This window comes from Barbatula barbatula (genome assembly GCF_947034865.1).
Source record: "Barbatula barbatula genome assembly, chromosome: 11".
Lineage (NCBI taxonomy): Eukaryota > Metazoa > Chordata > Actinopteri > Cypriniformes > Nemacheilidae > Barbatula > Barbatula barbatula.
In genome coordinates, this window is record NC_136774.1 from 5,332,567 (window position 1) to 5,351,189 (window position 18,623).

The following is an 18,623-nucleotide window of genomic DNA, read 5'->3' on the forward strand; positions in this document are numbered from 1 at the left end:
AATGAAATAATTATAATTTAACCAGAAAAAGAGTCATTATTAAGCTCTTTAATTTTCCATTTATTATGCTCATTTTCCAAGTTGTAAACCAAGCTATTTTGCCGAGGTAAACACACTAAATACTCAACTTAAAAACAGGTTAAAAATGTACTTGATTTGATTAAACTTATGAAATGAAGTTCAAATGGGTTACATTATTTTTAGTTAAAATAATGGGACGTGTTAACATGACCTTCGAGCATTTTTCACGGATACTAACATTAAGCAGTCATATTGTTTGAGTTGAATATAACGTTTAGGAGTCTTTATTCAAAAACCAGAAAGACATATCTTGCGTGTTACCAGCTGCTGCAGTTCAGGCAGCATATACTGCTTCCTCGTTTACCCTCGTGAAACCAAGGGGGTAAATTGGTTTGTGCATCGGTGAAGCAAAGTGGATGTCCGAAAAGGTGACGCCGACACTGACATCCAACCGGCCTATTAGTGTACACAGGCCACAACAAACAGTAACCCTACACCTGATGTAGTATCTGGCGCCAGGCTGAAATGCTTGACTAAGGTTCAGACGCACAGGAAGAGCCTCGCGACCACCTTCAACTGTCTGTCCATTACCTGTGTTGACGACACGCAACACAACACTGGCTGATTTTGCTTGTTTGGTAGCTTGCTGTAAATTGACATTTGTATGGTTCATAAACATTTAGTTCCATTCTCGAAAAACTTTAAGTAAAATACAATTCCAGATATCCTACATTTAATTGTATTTGCTAGAGATGACTGAAGATAAAATTCACGGTGACACTTGTGCTATACATCTACTGTACACTTATGCAGTATGGACAAAAATAAATACAATGATTGTCCTATAATTCATGCATGTTTTTATATGCAAGCCTACGCATTGTAGTAGGCTATATTTTGCCCCAATAATAAGACACGGCTTGTTATGTATTCAGAAACAGAAACAAAAAGACACACGTGTTCATTTATACTTTAAATAAAATGAAACTATAATCGCATTTTGTAATAGCAAGGGTAAATAATGAAACACCTAACCACAAGGAAAATTATCAACAATATGGGTCTCCTATACCTAAAAGGAAGGAGAGGACTTATTTTTTCTGAATCTTTTTCACGTCGGAATAAGTTGTCAAGCGTTTTAAATGTTAATAAGCTCTAATTAATCAATTATAACACTTGATCATTAAAACAACTTATTCGTAATCGTTTTGCAGGACGGATAGATGGTAAATACCCCTTAATAAGCAATGTTAATGCAAATCTTGCGACAATGTGTGACTTTTCTAGAATTACTCGAGACAAATGACTCAAATCTTGAGATAACTGAAATGTATCTGCCTATACGGAAATACACTTTTCACAAATAAGCCATGATTTCAGTCAACTCAATCTGTCGTCTTCTCATCGCGCTCCAACTTTAAACACATTGATGCTTATAATGATGGATGAACAGACAACTTTATCTCTTTATGTTTTTTGACATTTTGAAAAAAATGAAATGTTAAATGAACATGTTTCTCAAATAAAATACTGATTTATTAAAAACATACTTTTGACAACAAATGTTAAATACTTTGTTTGTTTAAATTTTTTATAAATTTTTGTCTGATTTAGGTGATTGCTGCAAGCGTGAGGTATTTTTTGTGTTTTATACACGTGTAAGGTTGCAAAAAAATGTGAATAGCTTTCTCTTTCGTTTGCTGCCAACAAGATCTAAATTCTTTATTAAAGAGGATAGGCAAGCAAAAACAAAATATAATATTATATATATATATATATATAGCTGCATGTGGCTTGTATAAGACGTTTAATTATACATGTTAGGCTATTTATTCCTAAATAAAGGCCCTTACGTGCTTTGTCAGAAGTAGGGTACCTTTTGGACACACATTGTCTTTAAAACTATTTTTTTACATTACAAAATATATATATATATCATATATTACAGTATTCAAAACCATGAAAAATACCGTAATCATGCAAGGATCTTATATTTATAAGTTTAGAATTCCAAATATATCATTTCTGTTTTATGAGAAGTTGTTGCTATCCGCTCCAAAGTGCTGCCATTTCTCTGTCTGTCTGTCTGCAATTCATTGGATTTGTAATAAAATCCACACGTTTAGATTTGTTCACAACGTAGACATATACAAACAAATGTAAACTTTTTGTTTGGGTAGTATAGCCTACTTATATAATGTTTATTTGTTAACTCTGCAACACCCACGCCATCAGATGGGTATCTTTTTGAATATCACAGCTTGGTGTAACCAGTAGGACCAGTGCTTTGATCCTGTCCGTCACAGATGATGTAATTACTATAATTGCGCATCCATACCTTTGTCCACAGAAGGCGGAGTGTTCATGTGTTCTGCAAATGTGGCGCCCCAACATGCGTAAAACCAAACGAATTCTGTTCGGCCTCTAAGCAAAGCTGATGGGCTCCACCTCGCTGCCAATGACGGCGGTGTAACGTAAGACGGTAGTTAAGTAATAGCCGTAATTAATCATACTGTAAAAAAGAGCGCTGATGGCTACTGAAAGGAGACACTCGCCTCCGAGCCCTTCGTTTTTAAACAGAACTTCATCAAAACGTTACTCGAGAATCTATGGGAAGTGTTCAGTCGGTGTGCTATTCTGAAACCTGTAACTTCATAGCGGTGGACTCCCCGAGAGCTGGATCTTGATTGACAGCTTTCAAAGAAGTATGGAAAGACAGTCATAATTGAACAGAGTTAAATCAGCAGTGAAGTTGTGTAGATGTTTCAACACTGCACTTAGACTACAGTTTTAAAGTAGCTGTTTGCTATGCTGTCTAAAGCCTATGGGCTGAAGTAAATATGAGTACCACAGTTTTTCAGTGTGTAACATTCCGTGATGTTGATGGTGGTTCTGAGTGTTGCTATGCAATTGATAGGGGTTGTCTTGATGATTTGTGGTTTTAAAAAGGAATTATCCTACATTTAAGGTTTTACGTTAAAAACAATTCTGGGTATATACTGTACATTGGGTGGAGAGTGACTTTCTGTTTGGGTTGTATTCTTTGCACCATAGAACCTACCTTGGATATAATGAGATACAATTGTCAGCCAACAAATTCAATGCAAAGTGGGTATTTCTTGGGTTCTCCTATGCAGTTGCTATAGGGTGTTAGGTGTCAAAAGAGTCAATATTCAATAGTTTGTGGTATTTTGATCTTCATGGCGCTCCTATAATGTATATAGATTGTAGACATGGTGTAATTGTCCAATAGGCAAACATATGAAACTCATCTGCTTAAAATACAGCACGCTTCTCACTTACAAACTGCATGGTTTGAGTTTCATTTATCCTTATAGTATTTATGGCAAACAATGCTCTGGAGCTTAATACTTTGGGGTTTGTATTGCAATGCCATCATTACCAAAGGGAATTTTGGTAGTGCAGAGACATTAGTAACTTCTATTCCTCAAAAAATACACGTACAGTATATATTTGTATTACATATTCCATACCATAATAACATTTTGGGCCTTTAGTCAGATAGCATTGCACCTACACATCAAACAGATACAAAGGTCATTATAGTTTCCATTAAAAGCATACCAAAGCATACCACGACTAACCTCGAAAATGTAAAATGTACACAGATGTGTCAAAGTATTCCTTGGACAAAAGGATTCACATACAATCAATGAATAACAATGCACCAAAGTGCTCACAGTTTATCTAGCCACTAGATGTCCCTGCAAGTCTTGTTGTGATAAACCGAGACAGGGGTTGAGACTGGAAAAATTATACTGCTTGGAAAATATTAACATAAGTCGTTTCAAAAACTGTCGACCATTGAAGTAACAAAATATGCATGTGGTGAGTGTTGTACGCCCCTGTTGCTTCCCTTAGTTTTTTTCAATATCATTGTCAGATTTTGGATTTTAGCCTTCATTTATTTATGACTTTAATTTCCTCTATCATATCTTATTGTTGCACATGCAGCTGCTAACATGATAAACAAAATGAATGAAAACGAATCCGATTGAGAGATAATGAAAATGTTTAAACAAGTAAACACACAAAATAACCTTTTGGAGACACAAATGTTCGGTGTTACATCTCTGCTACACTTTGAGAACATTCTGTGCTGCATGTCTTTCTGACATAAAACCATAAACACTGCCCCCTGCTGGTGGGAAAGGCAGAACGTGGCACAGGAAAAGAAAAAGCTGTTACATCTGGACTCCATCTTTGTGATTGTGTATGTACTTTAAAATGTGCTTTTAAAAAGTTGGTATATAGCTGCAATTGTAGTAACTGTCTTCAACTGATGCACCCTTTCTAAGTTGTTATTAAAAGAGCAAATCTCAAGTTTTTTGTGCATCATGTAGAATGACGTTGTGCTGTTATGACATTTCCAAACAGTTCGTCACTGACAAGTAATTCTAGCATAACCACATGCTGGGTTTGACTTCACTTCTAAGCAAGACAAGTTCACCACAGTGAAGAGACAGCTGCCATACGCCTAGATTAAGTGCTGCATTGTCATGAGTTTAAAGTGATAGTGCCCCAAATATTCAAATTCTGTCTCACACTCTTGTCATTTCAAACCTGTGTGACTTTCTTTCTTCCGCAGAACACAAGAGAAGACATTTTGAAGAATGTTGTAAACTTGACCCTATTCACTTGCATTGTTTTTTTTGTCCATACAATTAGAAGTGAATGTTCGGTTGCCATTTTCTTTTGTGTTCTGCAGAAGAAAGAAAGACATAAAGGTGTGAAATGACAAGAAGGTGAGTAAATGATGACAGAATACATTTTTTGGGTGAACTATCATTTTAAGGCACGCTGAGATGCCTGACCTAAAAGTATAAAGTGTCGAAAAAGGCAATTGAGAAGATAAGGAGGACCCTTGAGAAATCCTCTCTCCAGTTTCAGGGAGATGCCAGCGATTTAACAGATAAGAAAACATTATCTCTCATTATGGCTTGTGTCTGTCTCCCCTGCGGCTGATTCTCATTGCTGCTGAGCTGACTTCACATTCACTTTGTATGCAATAATGCTGTTGAAACTGAGATTTGTGACTTCTTGGTGACTGTGTGGATAGGACAATTATGAGTCGGTCTATGCACTTTTACCTCTGGTACCCTTGTCTACTATCCAAAATGTAGCTGTCATGAAGAGTTATTTATACGCTAAAGAAAAACAATGACATCACTTTAACATCTAAAATTGTTTATCTAAATAAGCAATAAGATTCAATCGAACAAAAATGGAGACTTAAGCTTATCAGATGTTTCTAAAAGTCGTAATTCCATAGATAATTTTTAGCTTTGTATGAATCTCTCCACCTGTGAATCAAGTCATGCTCCTTGGAGATTATGAACCTTTCTCGACATTCCTGGCTACGGCTCAGCACATCTGGCCAGAGTAAGTTACAAAAATGTACAGTCCATCGAAAGATTCAAAATCCTTATACGTGTTTTTCTGGTGTTTAATGGAATCATTTGTGGAGACATGCCAATGTGGACGCAGATGACTGCGTGTGTTGTTTTTGGGGTCCTTTTCTGCTTTAGATGGCATCTCCAATGTGTAATCGTAATGGAGACGTCACATTAGATTTGGACCGAAGACTTTTTGATTAGACAGTCTAGTCACAAATAGCAGTGTGGTAATGATGATTCAATTACTGTACGAGCTGTAATGCAACCTGGTCATTCTTTACGCCTGCCTTCACTGACATTATTTTATTTCTTTTTGTAAATCACGACCCTGGCCATTGCCGATTTTAGCCTTTTTGTTTTGTATAGAGTAGCATAAACTCAGTTTTACACGTTGACAATAGGAATGCAACATTAGAATGGCGTGTAAGCTTTCTGACACATTGTTTAAAAAGCTGTAAGCATGTGAGAAAACAAATAAAAATTTAGGGTCATTTTTATTTAGAACATATATTTAGAACATTAATATTAATATTTTAAATGTACTTAATACATTATAACAGTTTTAGCTATTATTGGCTCTCTGCAGTACCGCCACACACCTCCCAGGGGCTGCAGACCCCCAAAGCTGCAATCCATATCTTTCACTTCTCTATCACCAGTTGTGAAAAAAAAATGATCATCATGAAAATTCATGTTACAAAAAGGGCGCCTGTTTTTGAGAGACAACATACTTTATATGATATCTCTGAATTAAAATGCACAAAGCAGAAGGAATATAGCCAACACATGGAAAAGAGAAAAAACAAAACATACTCATTGTTATCCTGAAAGAAATGGTTCACAGCTAATAAACCACAGTTTACTTAGTAAACAACACGATGAATAGGGTAAATTCACCTATTAAGCTCCACAAAATATATCATACAGTGAAATTACATTTTATTTTAAATGACAAAAGCATTTTAATTAGGATTCACATCATTAAATGCAAACATTCTGGCTTGTGCTTATATGTACCCTTTAAAGAAACAGTTCACCCAAAAATGAAGATATTTGGAAGAATGTCAGTAACCAAACAGATCTCCTCCCCCATTTCTAGTAGGGAAAATTTATATAAATTAATCATGAGTCAATTGGGCATGAGATCAGTTTGGTTACTGACATTCTTCCAAATATCTTCCTTTGAGTACATTAGATTAAATCTATACAGGTCTGGAACAATATGAGGGTGAGTAAATGATGGCAGAATTGTCATTTTTTTGGGTGGACTATCCCTTTAATAGATTTTAGGACAAAATCTTGGAAAATAAATAATCCAGATGACATAATTAATAAAAATAATAATTCATAATGTGAGCAAATAATATTGAAAATATTTATGGAATAATATTTTTCATGTTGAATTAGTGCACCCCACAAGCTCACATTACAATAATATATACAACTTTAAAAAACTTACAGCTGTATAGAACCACAGACGTCAACAGCGTGTACATTTATAATGTTATGTATTTCTAAATATGAGCCAGTAACATGTCGGAAGTAATATACTGTATAGGTGTGGCACGCAATTATACAGCTAGTAAGCCAAATATTTTCTGTAGCATCTAACACAATCATTAGATTTATTTGGGATTATTTCCAAAATCCAAGTTCCAGGTTATAATAAGTAAAAGTTTAAAAATGAATCTCCTAATTTAGCAATAAGCAGTGATACCTACCCGAAACAGAAGTCAAAACATGTTCACATTGCAATTTAAAGGGATAGTACAGTAAATGACAAAGTTTCTTTAAAGGGATAGTTCACCCCAAAATGAACAGTTCACCCCAAAAATACAAATTCTGTCATCATTAACTCACCTTCAAGTGGTTCCAAATCTGATTCTATTTTTTCATTCTGTTGAACACAGAGAAAGATATTTGGAAGAATGCTTGTAACCAAACAGTTATTGGACCCCACTGACTACCATAGTAGGAAAAATAATGACTATCCTTAAAAAGGGGGAAATAGCAACTTTATTTGGACCTGTTAACTCCACCGAATTAAAACCTGGAAGTGTGACTATTTATTTTTGTCTCAACTTCAAGAAATGTTTGTGCACATTATGTCTGTGTTTAGCTAATGCATATAACACCAACGTTAACATGTACCATTATTTCTGAGGGTATTACAGTTTGTTTATCTAGCTATGAACTCGGCTAATTTAAGTGTTCAATCTATTAACTCTCAAAGTATTTATTTCAAGAACTGAGTGGACTACTATCTGTATTGCAATAACATCTGAAGATACGAACACTGTATGCTGTGACAACTAGAACAAGTTTAATACTGTTTCTAGAGAAGTGTGAATGTTTTTTTTGCACCTATATAGATATATGGGGTGAAACTAAAATAATTTTTATAACGTCGACTTTCTAAAATGCTCTATGTATCATAACAACGCACAATAAAGACAAAATAATATTATTATTAACGTATTAACAGTATTTTAAGTAAAAATTATATTTTATTTCAATGATGAGCAAAATCACAACATGCATCTTGTCACAATGGAATTTTGATGACAAGAGTTGTCACTTGCCACTGGGAAACATTGTGCTCCAGAGCGTCTTCGGATGTTTCTTTGTCAGATTCGGGGTCAAACTGGTAAGGTAAACACTTTATATAATATCCAACCACATGTAAACCGTAATCCACTGATGATGATAGGTGTTGCATTTGCGACACATCAGACTACACCATCTGACCAATCACATGACACTAGGCTAGCGAATAGGAGGAGATTAGACGGATGAATCGCGTAACGAATCATTTGAGAGTCAGTCAAGAAGTAAGGAAAGAATAACTTGCCTATTATTATGACATAATAGTGTTTTTACACCTTGTATGTACATAAACTTGTTGTTGGACACTCCATAAACCAATGTAGGACCTTCAAAATCCAATGTTACGTACTCTTTAAACCTATAAACATTTGCTGATACTCCCATCATAGCATCCCTATCTGTACATTAAACATTTTTACACTGTTTTAATGCATTTAACATGTATATATTTATTATGTATTTACATATCCAGGGTCTGTCCGATGACTGATGGCCATTTATTTTTTATTTAGTCCCGATCAGCTGCGTACTGTGTGACTTCAGGTAATCCAGATAATACACAAAGGCTCAGAGCACTGCGCATCGTGGACATGTCACTCATCTCATACCTGTGCACGCACACGCACACGCACACGCACACGCACACGCACACACACACACACAAACACACACACACACAAAAACAAAACAAAAACAAAAACATACATTTCTGTCATCTAGTTGTATCCATATTATCTGACATGAACAGTCAATATAAAAATGACAATACATACTTTTTTAATAGGTGTTTGTTTACTTGAGACTTCACGCTATTCAGTCTAATTTGAATGAGTGTCAACATCTGGTGTTTGTGAATGTTACCATCTACTTGTCTGCTGGTCGTAACACTCCACGCTCCTGCAGGTGGTTGATCCATTAAAGCCCCCGACAACAAACATCCGATCATCCAGCACCTGGAGATTCATGTGACATCGCAGCTCCAGTCATAAGAACATTTGAGTTCATGTGTAGAAACACAGCAGAGATCCAGTCAAACCTCTTACCTCAATGCCAAAGTTACTGCGCTGATGGATCATAGGCTCCACATCATGCCAGCGGTTGGTTCGAGGGTTATAAGCCTCTACTGTCCGCAAACGGGTGTTGCCGTCATTTCCACCCACCTGGAGATATTCATGTTGATTACTGTAATGTAGCCATCATATATTTCTGCTTAGAGTCTATAAATAGTACTAAATGTGAGTGTTTCTATATGTGGCTACGTGTGATCACTCACAGCATATACTAGATCTCCATAGGCAATGACACCGAGACCCCTCCGGGGGTTCATCATGGGCGCAATGAGAATCCATTGGTTTGTCTGTGGATTATAGCTCTCCGCTGACAGGAGACATTCCACTCCAGAGGAACCACCACAGATATACACCTGCCACACAAACATGATATACAAACTATAGTCCAGCATACCCCCAAAAATACACTTTCCCTGTTTTTTTTGTATGATAAAACCATAAAAATTCATTCCAAATGTTAATTAATAGTCATTAGCAGTTTGTCCTATGTTCTAACACATATAATGCCTCTAATCATATAGTTTGTTAAGGAGAGGTGACAATTACTTTCTATGCAAACATCCAATAAAAAAGTCACGACAGCATCTTTACAAAACCCTGGCAACCACTCATAGAAGCCACCCACAGCATCTTTACCACGCCCTAGCAACCACTCATAAAAGCCACGACAGCATCTTTACAACACCCTAGCAACCATTCATAGAAGCCACCCACAGCATCTTTACAACACCCTGGCAACCACTCATAGAAGCCACGACAGCATCTTTACAACACCCTAGCAACCAGCCACATTTTAGACAAAGTTCGTCATTGTGAATTTAGTTACCTTGCCGTGCAGTGTGGTGGCGCTAGCGTCACTCCTGAATTCAATCATAGATGCTATGCGTGTCCACTGGTTCGTCGGTGGGTCAAAGCGCTCCGCAGTGTTTAGCCGTGTGTGTCCATCATGTCCACCAATTGCGTAAATGAAGCTGTCCAGAACAGCAACACTAACGTAGCATCGTTGCTCATACATGTTGGCCACCTACAACCCAAAACATTTTGTGAGTGTATGTTGTTTTTTATACATTTTATACGTGGAATGAGGCAAATCTCACCTCATGCCAAATTTGAGTGATGGGATTAAATTTCCACACACTGTTAAAATAACTGAAATTGTCAAAGCCGCCGATGCAATATATGGAACCGTCCAAGACCACCGTACCATGATAGGCTCTGGGTCTCCCATTCGTTTGATTAACATCCACCCATCGGTTTACTCGTACATCAAAACCTTCAATCCCACTGGTTGGACCGCTGCTGCTCCACCCTCCGATGGCCAACAGGATTGCTGGGGGAAAACGTGGGCGTGTCAGTTGTTTCCCGAGGACTAGGATGGAGGGTTCACGAATGCTGCAGCCAAACAATGCCTCTGTTGCATTGGAGACAAAAGATGTGCAGGACTCGTTCTCCATGACCAGCGGATTGAGCTTTACCTTCTCCGTGAAGTAGTCTACTGCCATCAATCCCAATCGAACCTGCAGCACAAGACTCGAATGACAAACAACACTAAGGATGCTCGTAACAGCGGTAAATGTGTGTCCAAGTGAAAGTCTCACCTTTGGCAGAAGTGTGGCCATGTGCCTTTTCCTCTCTTCAGGTGTGTGATGAATCCAGCAGAGAATGGCTTCAAAAACCATTTCCTCCTGTTTAACGCTCAGCTCATCACGACCGAAAAACTCCACAAGATGTTCAGGCGAGAGCTTCAGGAACTCTTTGGATGAACGCAGAACATCTTCAAAGTGCTTTAAGATGTAAAGCTTTGCTTTACTATGGAGCTTTGAGCAGGACTGGAAATTCTGTGTCAACCTGTAAATGTCAATGCAGCTTTCAGGGGTTAACTGTGAATCAAGGAAATCACAGCAGCCATCTACCAAATATGACATTAAAAAACGATCAGCCGCAAACAGAACCTCTGCCACGTTTCTTTTGGAAACGTTTGCGGATCCTGTGTAAGCGCATTCAATGATGTGAGACATGATGTGTGGAGACACATCCTCGACATCATAGATATCGCTGTCCCATTTGTCAGAGAGAAGCGTCCTATAAGGAGAAAAGAACCCTTGTTATTGATATATATAAATATCTTTATGCTAACTGACTAAATGTCTCGATCTATATAATGTGCCATAAAGTGTTTTTGATACATTTTCTTTTCATCAACTACTTATGTATGAGTTTTTTAAATTCCATCAAATCTGATGCATTTGACAAAGATTCAGTCATCTGTCTATTTAGAAAGTGAATTTAAGTCAAGTCAACATTATTTGTATAGCGCCTTTTACATTTTCATTGTTACAAAGCAGCTGCCATAGAAGAAAATGTTAGTAATTTTCGAACACAAAAGAAGATATTTAGGAGGAATTTAGGAAAACAAACAGGGGCACTTTTTACTACAATTTATATTTTTCTACTATGGCAGTCAATGGTGCTTCAGAACTGTTGGTTGCAAACATTATTCCAAATATCTCTCTTTGTGTTCAACCGAACATAGAAATGTATACATGTCTGAAACAACTAGAGGGTGAGTAATTCATGACAGAATTTTCGGGTGGAGTGTCGCTTTAATGGGAAAAAAGTCCATTATAAAAATTGTGAATAGCAACCATTGCAAATGATCAAAACGGTATTGCATATGTAAGACAAAATCCTATAACACTACACAAATATAACAAACATATAAAACCTATGACAAATAATCCTGTATTTTAACATGTTGTAATTGTATACAAAGTCATTATAACTAGTATTAAAACTTTAAATGATATTTCTATGTTTGTGCTTTTGGACCTCCACATTCATGTCTCGTAGCAAATTCTTAATGGCTAATAAAGCAGCGGCGCGCGACCAAGTAATTAGTGTATCTTACATCCCCCTCTGCTGGTGTAAATAATCACTACACGATTGCTCAGTTCCGCAGGATCGGGCTTTTCGGTCAGCGTCAGTCGGGGACAGAACACCAAAAACCGGGACTGTCCCCTGAAAACGGACGTCACCTCATTTTACAGTGACATTAATACGCATTCAATAAACAATTTTACACACACAGCAATTCTAACACTTCCAAGCAATATAACAACCCCATTAAGAAAACTTTAATCAATGTAGGCCTACACTACACCAAAAGAATATCACGTGGACCTAAAGCTGCTTAGCAACAATGCAAAAGTGTGAAAATAAAAGAAAATCAAGTTGTTAAGTGTGTAGTATGAGTCCTTACCTAAAAAATGGGATGACGTGATAAATGACGATTTTGTGCACTTTCAGTTCTGTTTGATGAACTCTAATTTTAAAGTCAGTGTGCTCTCCTTCTAACCGCATCTCGTTAAAAACCTTAAAATGGTCTGCAAATCGTCTGTGAAGCTCCATGTTTGCTCCTTAAACTTCACCGGCTTCTTCAATCAAAACCAAGAGCCGGTTTGTTTTTCTTTCTTTTGTTTTGTTTTGCTTATTTAAAAAAGGCGCCAGCGGACAGAAATTCAACATCATGTTTGATACAGTAACAAAGATCAAATTCATTTATTTCACATTCAAATTATATGACAAAGTTGACTAGACAAAAAACATTTACAAACATATTTTGAAAATTTGTAAACAGTACCATGTGTTAATGGGATAGTATTACAAATAAAATCCTGTCATCATCTACACACCAGTCTCGTCCCCCATTGACTCCTATAGCATTTATTTTCCTATATGGCAGTAAGTGGATGAGATCTGTCTGTCAGTGTTAGTCTTGTAACAAGCTGGCTCATTGGACGCTTTCTGGCTTTAGTTCTTGTGTTTGTAAAGCATTATGCTGTAGGGAATCAGTGGGACTTGATTTTAAGTTCATTCAAAATTTTAGGAATATTTTATGTGTTTTGATTGATCTGAAAGATTATTAAATTAAATTAAATTTTATTTCTATAGCGCTTTTCACAATGTGCATTGTTCCAAAGCAGCTTTACAGGGGAAAATAAGAAAAACAAAAAACAAAAAAAATGTAGTGTTTATATAACAAGTAAAATTATTCTAGTAAATAATATCTAATGTCTGCAGTCTCCCGGTGGTTTATTTAGCATATTTGCATTAAGTGAATGCTTATGGCTGAAAAGATGGTCTGCAAATCGTCTGTGAATCTCCATGTTTGCTCCTTAAACTTCACCGGCCTCTTCCATCAAAACCAAGAGCCGCTTTGTTTTTCTTTCTTTTGTTTTGTTTTGCTTATTTAAAAAAGGCGCCAGCAGACAGATATTCAACATCATGTTTGATACAGTAACAAAGATCAAATTCATTTATTTCACATTCAAATTATATGACAAAGTTGACTAGACAAAAAACATTTACAAATTTTTTTTGAACATTTGTAAACAGTACCATGTGTTAAAGGGATAGTATTACAAATAAAATCCTGTCATCATCTACACACCAGTCTCGTCCCCCATTGACTCCTATAGCATTTATTTTCCTATATGGCAGTAAGTGGATGAGATCTGTCTGTCAGTGTTAGTCTTGTAACAAGCTGGCTCATTGGATGCTTTCTGGCTTTAGTTCTTGTGTTTGTAAAGCATTATGCTGTAGGGAATCAGTGGGACTTGATTTTAAGTTCATTCAAAATTTTAGGAATATTTTATGTGTTTTGATTGATCTGAAAGATTATTAAATTAAATTCAATTTTATTTCTATAGCGCTTTTCACAATGTGCATTGTTCCAAAGCAGCTTTACAGGGGAAAATAAGAAAAACAAAAAACAAAAAAAATGTAGTGTTTATATAACAAGTAAAATTATTCTAGTAAATAATATCTAATGTCTGCAGTCTCCCGGTGGTTTATTTAGCATATTTGCATTAAGTGAATGCTTATGGCTGAAAAGATGGTCTGCAAATCGTCTGTGAATCTCCATGTTTGCTCCTTAAACTTCACCGGCCTCTTCCATCAAAACCAAGAGCCGCTTTGTTTTTCTTTCTTTTGTTTTGTTTTGCTTATTTAAAAAAGGCGCCAGCAGACAGATATTCAACATCATGTTTGATACAGTAACAAAGATCAAATTCATTTATTTCACATTCAAATTATATGACAAAGTTGACTAGACAAAAAACATTTACAAATTTTTTTTGAACATTTGTAAACAGTACCATGTGTTAAAGGGATAGTATTACAAATAAAATCCTGTCATCATCTACACACCAGTCTCGTCCCCCATTGACTCCTATAGCATTTATTTTCCTATATGGCAGTAAGTGGATGAGATCTGTCTGTCAGTGTTAGTCTTGTAACAAGCTGGCTCATTGGATGCTTTCTGGCTTTAGTTCTTGTGTTTGTAAAGCATTATGCTGTAGGGAATCAGTGGGACTTGATTTTAAGTTCATTCAAAATTTTAGGAATATTTTATGTGTTTTGATTGATCTGAAAGATTATTAAATTCAATTCAATTTTATTTATATAGCGCTTTTCACAATGTGCATTGTTCCAAAGCAGCTTTACAGGGGAAAATAAGAAAACCAAAAAACTAAGAAAATGTAGTGTTTATATAACAAGTAAAATTATTCTAGTAAATAATATCTAATGTCTGCAGTCTCCCGGTGGTTTATTTAGCATATTTGCATCAAGTGAATGCTTGGCTGAAAAGATGTGTCTTTAATCCAGATTTAAATTGGGCGAGTGTGTCTGTCCCGCGAATAGTGTCAGGAAGGCTATTCCAGAGTTTAGGTGCTACGTATGAGAAAGCTCGACCCCCTTTGGTGGATTTAGTTATTCTAGGTGTTTTCAAAAGTCCTGAGTTTTGAGATCTAAGAGTGTGTGATGGGTCGTAGTGTGATAGAAGCTCTGTTAGGTAGGTAGGGGCTAAACCGCTTAAGGCTTTATAAGTGATTAAAATAACTTTAAAATCAATACGATACTTAATGGGTGGCCAGTGAAGCGTTGATAAAATTGGGGTTATGTCATCGTATTTTCTGGACCTGGTTAGAACTCTGGCAGCTGCATTCTGAACTAACTGTAGTTTGTTTATTGATGATGCAGGACAACCACTATGAAGTGCATTACAGCAGACAAGTCTTGAGGTCAGAAATGCATGAATAAGCTTCTCACCGTCAGCAACACATAGAATATTTCGTAATTTGGCAACATTTCTTTGGTGGAAAAAGCATGTTTTTGTGACATTTGAGATGTGATCTCGAAATGACAGGTTGCTGTCTAATATAACACCAAGATCTTTTACTATATTTGTTGGAGTAACAGTATACATCCTTCAACTTGCAGGTTATAGTCTGATAAGTAATGTTTATGTTTTATTAGAATTTAAAAGAATGAAATGACAAGTCCTCCAATGTTTTATATCTTCGATGCACTCTGCCAATTTGGATAGCTGGTAGGAATCATCTGGTCTTGATGAGATATATAGCTGAGTATCATCTGCATAACTGTGGAAGCTAATTCCATGTTTTCTAATAATGTTTCCAATGGGCAGCATGTATATGGAGAATAGCAAGGGTTTCCGATCCCTGAGGTAATCCATAATGTTCTTGCGTTAGATTTGATGATTCCCCATTTAAGTGGACAAATTGATGTCTATCTGATAAGTAAGATCTGAACCATTGTAGTGCCTGTCCCTCAATACCGGTATAATTGTGCAAGCGATCTAGAATTATGTTATGGTCTACAGTATCGGACGTAGCACTAAGGTCAAGCAGGACAAGGCAATATTTTGCAAACGGTGGCGAGGAACCCAAAACTCCACTGGAGGAGAAAAAAACCTCAGAGGGAAACCGGACCTGACCAGGGGATTCCAGTTCACCTCCAGTAAAGTTTTGGCAAAAGCTGCAGCCTCTGCACCAAGCTCGACAGTGCTTGCACAACAAGGCAAAATAAAAAAGTAATAAAAAATTTGATTTAAGATTATCATTAATAATCTAATAGCGGCTGAAGTTTTGTAGAGTCGCCACGTCCTTTGTCCAGCTCTACCATCACAGCAATGGTCAGGTCTGGGTATGGACTGCGTCCTGCCCGCTCTGGTAACCTTGGAACAATGAGACAAGACTGGCTGAGAGTAGAGTACTGTTCTGCACTCTTTGATGCAACAAATGCAACAGTTGTTATTGGAAGTGTTCCTGGTTCTGGTTGATCTAACTATTGCAGCCTAAACCCTCGGAATATATATATTATGATAGTGTAGTGTATGCAAGATTATTTTTTAAAACATTTTTCGTGGCGCTTTCTTTAGAGCCTGAGTGTGTTCATTATTCCACGGTGTCGAGTTGTTATTTTTAATCTTCTTTAAGCGCAGAGGAGCTTTCCGATAAGGTGGCGTTAAAATTTTCAAGATCTTCAACGTTATTACTCATTTGAGATAAATTTGAGAAAACTTCTGAACAATTTGAGCGCATTCATTGCCATGCTGAATCTCCCTGATATGCGGTGATGATCAGGCCGAGGTAATGTATTGCATTGTGTGTTCCTGACCATAATGCTGGTCTTTTTGAGATACAGCAAGATCATTTCGAAATGACTACTAACAGAAATCCCTCTTAAAGTTTTTCACCTAGAATGTTGTAATGCCCACCAGATTTTTACATTTGAGGTTTTTGGTCAATTCTTCATTCTTTATTTCTAATTGTGTTTTCATCAATTTGTGGATTTTATTTGGTTTGATTATAATTTGTATTAGGTTATTAGGTTTTCAAAATGGTTTGTCCAGATCTGTGGTAAATCTTGTAGTTTTGCTATGCTCAGATTACTGATTCTGGCTTATTGCTTGTTGTATCTCATCTAAGATATTGGTCAGAAGTTGTTGCGTTTTAATTGTTTCTTTATAGTCATTTAATTTTAAGCAGTTTTCAGGTCTTAGTTTTGTGTTGTTATTCTCTTTATGTTTCAGGTTTGATAATTATCTGAGTTTTTTTCTTAATGTTTTGCATTCTGAGTCATACCACGGTTCATCTTTTGGTGTTTTTTATAATATTCAGTGCTTTTTATCATGTTTTTTATATTGTTTCCTTTCTGTCAGTTTTACATGCTGCTTTTTGAAAGATGTGATTAATATCATTTGTAGCTGATTTTATGTCATCTTTAGTTTTTCCAAATCTTTTATTAAAAGGATAGATGTCATGAATTACTCACTCTCTAGTTGTTCCAAACCTGTACACATTTATTTGTTTGGTTGAACACAGAGAAAGATATTCAGACGAATGCTGTAACCAAACAGTTTTTGGACCTCATTGACTGCCATAGTAGGAAAAATAAGTTGTTGTTAAAAGTGCTACAGAATCTTCTTTTGTGTTCGACAGAACAAAAATATTAAAACGTACATTTTCCTAATATGCTAGTCAAAGGGGTCCAAGAACTGTTCTACTGTATGGACACAAAACCAATGTAAAACTCAATGGAGACCAACGGTTTTCTGTTACCAACATATTTCAAAATTTTTACTTTTGTGCATTGCAGAAGAAAGTCACACAGGTTTGATATGACAAGAGGGCGTGAAAATAATGAGAGAATTTAAATTTTGAAGGTGAACTGCCCTTTAAATAGATACATTTACCCTATTTCTTGCTTGTATTTCGTACACTTCATCTTGTGCACTACTTGACTCGTTGAGCATCTGTTTGAAATGTTTCACAGTAAATGCACTTTAACGGCAGAGTTTAAACCTATTACCATTTGCTGATCCTCCCACCACAGCATCCCTATCTGTTCATTTAAACACTATGTTAATTTTTTTATGCATTTAACATGTATTTATTTATTATGTATTTACAGTCCGATGACCGATGGCCATTTATTTTTTATTTAGTCCCGATCAGCTGCGTACTGTGTGACTTCAGGTAATCCAGATAATACACAAAGGCTCAGAGCACTGCGCATCATGGCCATGTCACTCATCTCATACCTGTGCACGCACACGCACACGCACACGCACACGCACACGCACACGCACACGCACACGCACACGCACACGCACACGCACACGCACACGCACACACACACACACACACACACACACACACACACACACACACACACACACACACACACACACACACACAAACACACACACAAACACACACACACACAAAAACAAAACAAAAACAAAAACAAAAACATACATTTCTGTCATCTAGGTGTATCCATATTATCTGACATGAACAGTCAATATAAAAATTACAATACATACTTTTTTAATAGGTGTTTGTTTACTTGAGACTTCACGCTATTCAGTCTAATTTGAATGAGTGTCAACATCTGGTGTTTGTGAATGTTACCATCTACTTGTCTGCTGGTCGTAACACTCCACGCTCCTGCAGGTGGTTGATCCATTAAAGCCCCCGACAACAAACATCCGATCATCCAGCACCTGGAGATTCATGTGACATCGCAGCTCCAGTCATAAGAACATTTGAGTTCATGTGTAGAAACACAGCAGCGATCCAGTCAAACCTCTTACCTCAATGCCAAAGTTACTGCGCTGATGGATCATAGGCTCCACATC